Source organism: Apodemus sylvaticus, chromosome 22, assembly GCF_947179515.1.
Source record: "Apodemus sylvaticus chromosome 22, mApoSyl1.1, whole genome shotgun sequence".
Classification (NCBI taxonomy): Eukaryota; Metazoa; Chordata; class Mammalia; order Rodentia; family Muridae; genus Apodemus; species Apodemus sylvaticus.
Genome location: NC_067493.1, coordinates 37969904 through 37975868, shown reverse-complemented (window position 1 = coordinate 37975868; position 5965 = coordinate 37969904). Strand labels below are relative to the sequence as shown.

The 5965-nt window shown below is 46.9% G+C and overlaps 1 pseudogene; it reads right to left on the bottom strand.

Moving 5' to 3' along the window:
• Positions 1–4486: 4486 nt before the first annotated feature.
• LOC127672501 (actin, cytoplasmic 2-like) lies at positions 4487–5127 on the bottom strand (annotated as a pseudogene).
• Between the last annotated feature and the right edge of the window lie 838 nt (positions 5128–5965).

Genomic DNA, 5965 nt, shown 5'->3' with positions numbered 1-5965 from the left:
CAGGGCCATATCATTTGTCAAAATGTCATCAGCTCCAGTCCTGAGACGGAGCCGCAGTGCCAGAGGAAAGCTGGGATGGACAGAGCTGGAGGCTACACAGGACTGCCTGAGTCTCAGGCCCTAAGCAGGGACCGGGTGGGGTTCAGACCTGTTGCCAGGGTCTGAACTTGACACTGCAAAGGAGCTTCTGCCTTAGAACTGCATCAATTCATGGTGCATAAACAACCTTGCCTGAGTCTGTGCAGAACTTGCTTGAGGGTGCAGTACATCTTTGATGGTATTTTTTTTTCAAATGTTTTTCTCCAGCAGTTTCTTTCTCATCTTGGGCTTACTTGCTACTCAAAGGCTGTCCTCTGACACCACGCAGGAGCCCGCTTTCCCCAGAATCCTTTGCATCTTTTCCCCCACAGTACCTAAATATACAACCATAGCCCTTGCCTCTCATGTGCACATATACAGACCTCACACTCAATTATGCAAACCCTGTCTTGCTTATCCCCTCCCCCCATTTTGGGCAGTACTAAGTCCTGCTCTGTCACCTGGGTGTCCGCTGCTTCTACTTCTCTCGTGAAAACAACTTAAAGAATAATTTATTCTGACTCATAGTTTTGAAGTCTACAGTCTGTCACTGCAGCAGTAGCATGGGGCAGCTAGACACACTGCATGCATCCATGGTCATGAATCAGAGACAGATAACTCTGGTGTTCAATTCACTTCTACCTTTTTTATTTAGTCCAGGAGGCCAGCCCACAACCACACTCAGTGGGTCTTCTCTACTCAATTAATTCAATCTAGAAATTCCTTCATAGACAATGCCCAGAGGTGTGTCTCCTAGGTGATTCCAAATCTAGTCAGGTTGACAAAGGACAGTGACTGTCATCATATCCTCCTTTCAGAAGATGACACTGGCTCCACACTTTCATGCAGACCAGAATCATAGAAGTCAGCCTCTGCCCAGAATGTTAGATTTTTGTAGCACAGGACTTTCCCTGTCCAATTACATTAATACAGAGGAGGCCTGTGATTGGACAGGGAAAAGGTAAATGGGGCTGAGAGAGAGAGAGAGAGAGAGAGAGAGAGATGTACCAGTCCATGTGGTATTTTCCAGCCACAAGTAGTAAGGTTAGAAATATTGGGATAAAGCTTTTGTCATTATCAATTGGCTCTGAAATTATTGTATTAGCATCTTGTAAATTGTGATTTTATTGATATATAAATCTAATTGGTTAATTAAGCTTTAAGAGTCTTGGTTCTACTGGGTAATTAGGTACTGAGATGGCTGACCGTGGGGTGTGTGGGGCATTGCACAGAAATGAGAGGAACTCAAGGCCCCTGCCAGAGAGATGGCCCTGCAGGGTCTGGAGAGTTGGCAAGCCAATCTTTTTTTTTTTTAAATAGCTCATGCAATACTTTTGTCCAAATAAGTCACAGATCATGCATCCTCCCCTTGCTTCTCGGCCATCACTCTAACCAAACCACCATCCTCTCTCACCTGAGTTATTATAGGAATCAAAAATTGAGATATTATTGCTGTGCTCATTTTGTCAATTTGACTCAACCTAGAATCACCCAGAAAGAAGGTTTCAATGAAGGATTGTCTGTACCAGGTTGGCGTGTAGGTGATTGTAGTGATTCCATTAATTGTGGTAGGAATACCCATCTACTGCAGGTGGCATCATTCCTTAGGCTGTTGGGATGTAGAGAGCATGCTGGGCACGGAGAATGCATCCATTGTTTCTTTCTGCTCTTGACAGTGGGGGTGGTGTGTTTCAAGTAGCTGTTTCAAGTCAAGCTGCCTTAGCTTCTTTGCTATCATGAATGAGAAGCTGGAACTGTGAGCTAAAATAAACCCCTTTCCCCCTATGTTGCTTCTTGTCAGGGTATTTTATCACAGCAACAGAAAGTTTAACAGTCTCACTCAAAATGTAGCCCACACTCACTTCGAATACATGATGCCTTTGCTTTAGCTACCTAAGTGCTAAGATAGACTGTACCCCAACCGCAGACTTGGTCTCACCACTTAAAGCATCACATTGAATTGTGTGTTTGTGTGTGTGTGAGAGAGAGAGAGAGGTGAGTACAAGTGTGCCATTTCAACAAGGTTCTATCAGTGAATTGAAAAGATGAGAGCTGTGACTGGGTCCCTGGAGTCATGACCTGGACCCGGGGCCTTCAGGCCCTTCTGTTCAGGAATTACCTCTCTCCCAGAGCTGAGCAGAGCAGCAACCCCATAGGGAAAACGAGCACCAGCCTGGTGACCGCTCCTCTTTGCTGACTGTCTTGAAGCACAGACCTCCTCTTTCGGAGAACAGGTACTATTTTAAGAGACCATTTGCAGCTAGCTACCGTGATGACAGTGTCTCACCTATTTCCCTCACTCTGGGATTCAGAGCACTAAAAATGCTGTGTGGTGTAATTGCCTCCTTCAGCGAGGAGCCTTAGCGTTCTGAGGTGTATTATGTTCCAAATGGAAAGGAACCGTGAGAGAAGCCATTGTCTCCGCTTCCTTTCCCGGAAAAGTCTGGTTCCTCCTAGCTGCTGTGAATCTGGTATTGGAGGGGTGGGGGGTGGGGCTGTTAATGATGGAGGATCAACAGAAGTATTTTTTTCCACAGTGCTGAGAAAGGACCTGGGGACAAGAGAAAAGAAATAAGACAACCGTGTGACAACCAGATCCCAGAGAATCAAGAGATGTGATTAGAGCATCTGTAAGGTCACTCCACATGGGAGGCTTGGGGAAAGGTTCCTGAGATTGCTTCAGAGAAGATGGTCATTCCATAGGTGGTGCCCTGTGCCTGCCCCATGCCGTGAGTGGGGACAGACAGTTGAGGACATCCTTCAAACCTTACCCTGGGTGACAGGAGAAAGAAGAATTCCATTTTCTCTCTCTTCTCTTGTCTCCTCCTCACTTCTCTCTCTCTCTCTCCCTCCCTCTCCCTCTCCTTCTCCCTCCCTCTCCTTCTCCCTCCCTCTCCCTCTCCCTTTCCCTCTCCGTCTCCCTCTCCTTCTGTCTCTGTCTCTGTCTCTCCCTCTCCCTCTATCTCTGTCTCTCCCCACCCCCTGACCCCTGTTCCAGAGATAGATTTCAGGTATCTTCCTCAGTCACCTTGTTTATGGGACAGTTTCTCTCTCTGGAACCTGGAGACACTGATTAAGCTGTGATAGCCAAGACATCCCAGGCATCCTCCTGTCTCTGTCTCCCCGGTACTGGTACTACAAACACATGCTACCATGCCTTGATTTCTGTTTTGTTCCAGCATGGGTTCTGGGGATTGAACATAGATCCTTGCGTTTGTTCACTAGGCACTTTACCAGCTGAGCCATCTCTCCAGCACCTCGGGGGTTCTTAATGCAGGGGGCCGGTGTCTTCTCAGAGTAAGCTCAGGGAAGAGGGGAAGAGCCAACCCATCCCTGGCTCCTTCTTGTCATTTCCAGTCACTACACTGCCACCACACAAGCCTCTCAGGTCCTGGATGGAATGATTTTCAGGCCCCAGAGAAAGGGAGAGGTGAAGGAATTCTGTTTCATTTCACTCTATCAATAACTGAACAGCCAGGTCTGAAATATTGATGGACACACACACAGAGAATGCATTTTGGGCAGAAAGAGGCGGCTGCGGCGGCCATTTTTAAGTCTGCTGCCTTGGACCTTTACTGGAAAAACAGCTCAACACTTTTTGGGTCAGGAAAAATGAGCAAGATAAAAGCTGCTTTAGACATTTGTGATCTGCTCAGGGATCCAAGGCTTCCTCCAGATCACAGAACACGCCGATTTCCTGAAGAGGTGTGTGGCTTGTCTTCTCATTATTTTTATGTTGTTGTGATAAAATAGTATGGCCACACAGCAATTCGGGGAAACGTGGGTTTATTTTGGCTTATGACTCCAAAGGGAGAGAATCTATCACAGCAGGGAAGGCATAATATCAGGCTGGAACTTATGGTGGCAGAAGGTAGAAGCGGGCTAGTCACATTGCATCCACACAGGAAATACAGAGCAGAGAACAGGAAGTAGAGTCAGACTGCAAATCCTCAAAGCTTACCCCACAGTGATTTTACTTCCTCTTGCAAAGTCCCGCCTCCTAAAGGGTCCATAACCTTCCCAAAGAGCAGCATCAACTGGGACCAAATGTTCAAATACACGTAGGACATTTCTCATCCAAAGAACTCAATGTTCTTACCGACACAAGCCCATAGGTTCCTCATCAGACATTACTAGTAAGTGCACCACATAAACATGCACTGAAGCTAGTTCGCCAGTAGGGGGTGCTCTCAAAAGGCTACAGAGCCTTTAGAGGTAGAGCTAACTAGAGAAAGTCTAGTTTTTAATCCTGTTTTTATCAGCCATGTTGTAAGGGAGCCCTTACCAAACGTGACCACCACCATACCTTCCAGGCCATGATGCACTGAGATCATCGGCAACAGCAAGCCCAAATAAACTTCCTATCATGCCCCCCAACACACTTCCGTTGTGTCGGTCAGATATTTTGTCACAGCGATGGCAAAGTGACTAATATGGTCTCACTTTTGCACACATTTGTATCTGGTGGCTTGGAACAGCATTTCAGAAGAGAAGGGTTAAGAATGGAGTCTTTCTCCATGGAGAAAGATGATGCAGCAGTAGCCATTTCTTGCTCAAAATCCAGGGCAACATAGCGCAGCTTCTCCTTTATGTCACGAACAATTTCCCTGCTGGCAGTGGTGGTAAAGTTGTAGCCCCGTTCCGTCAGGATCTTCATGAGGTAGCCTGTCAGGTCCCGGCCAGCCAGGTCCAGACGCAAGATGAGGTGGGGAAGGGCGTAGCCCTCATAGACGGGCACCGTGTGTGTGACCCCATCACCAGAGTCCATGACAATGCCAGTGGTGTGCCTGATGCATACAAGGACAGCACCGCCTGGATGGCCACGTACATGGCTGAGCTATCGAAGGTTTCAAACATTATCTGCATCATCTCTCTCTTAACTTTGGGGTTCAGGTGAGCATTGATCAGAAGCACCGGGTTCTCCTCTGGGGCCACACTCAGCTCACTGTAGAAGGTGTGGTACCAGACCTTCTCCATGTCATCCCATTTGGTGACAATGCTATGCTCAGTAGAATACTTCAGAGTCAGGATACCCACCTCTTGCTGCATGAGCCGATTCTGAAGTATCGATTTGCCCTGGCAAATGTACACGCCTCGTGCTAGCCTCGTGAAACTGGAATAAGTCTTTGAAAAGAAATTTGTCCTTGAAGCTTGGATCTGATATCAGCCCGGGTCATAGAACTTGTTGCTGACTTTTGACCTTGTATTCAAGTTAACTTCTCTCTTGGTATATGTTTAATACCCTGTGCATATCTTGATTTAGCCCTTAGTTCATGTGGCTCTGTCACTTGGTGGCTGGGGAGAACACACTGTGGAAGAGACTCCCCGTCCTAGTGGATCTCTGAGAGCACCACGTAGTGATCTGGGCAGGGGATTAACCCACAGCACACGGCCAGGATTTCCCGAGGCTGGCAAGGGTTCCTGAACCAGTTACCACTCCTTCTTGCCAGTCTAACAGGGTGGGAAAGTCAGAGCCTTGGGACCCAGTTTCCATTCTGGGTTCTTTCCCTTCTGACCACTGTGGGTTGTCACCTGCCTTGAGCTGGGAATGTTATGTAAGGTTTTCTGAACTCAATTCTTTAAGAAATGACAAATTTTGGTTTTCTACTGTTCAGTGAGAATATTGTATTGCAATACAGTCATTGTGTAAAGGAAAATAAAAGTACTGCAGTTAAAAAAAAATGGAGTCTTTCTCCAGGAAGCTTTTATGGAACGTGTGTGTGTGTGTGTGTGTGTGTGTGTGTGTGTGTGTGTGTGTGTGTACTAACCAGTTTTATGTCAGCTTAGCACAAACTAGAGTCATTTGGAAGTGGGAACTTGACTGAGGCTGTCTTCAGACACACCAGAAAAGGACATTGGATCCCTTTACAGATTGTGTGAGCCACCA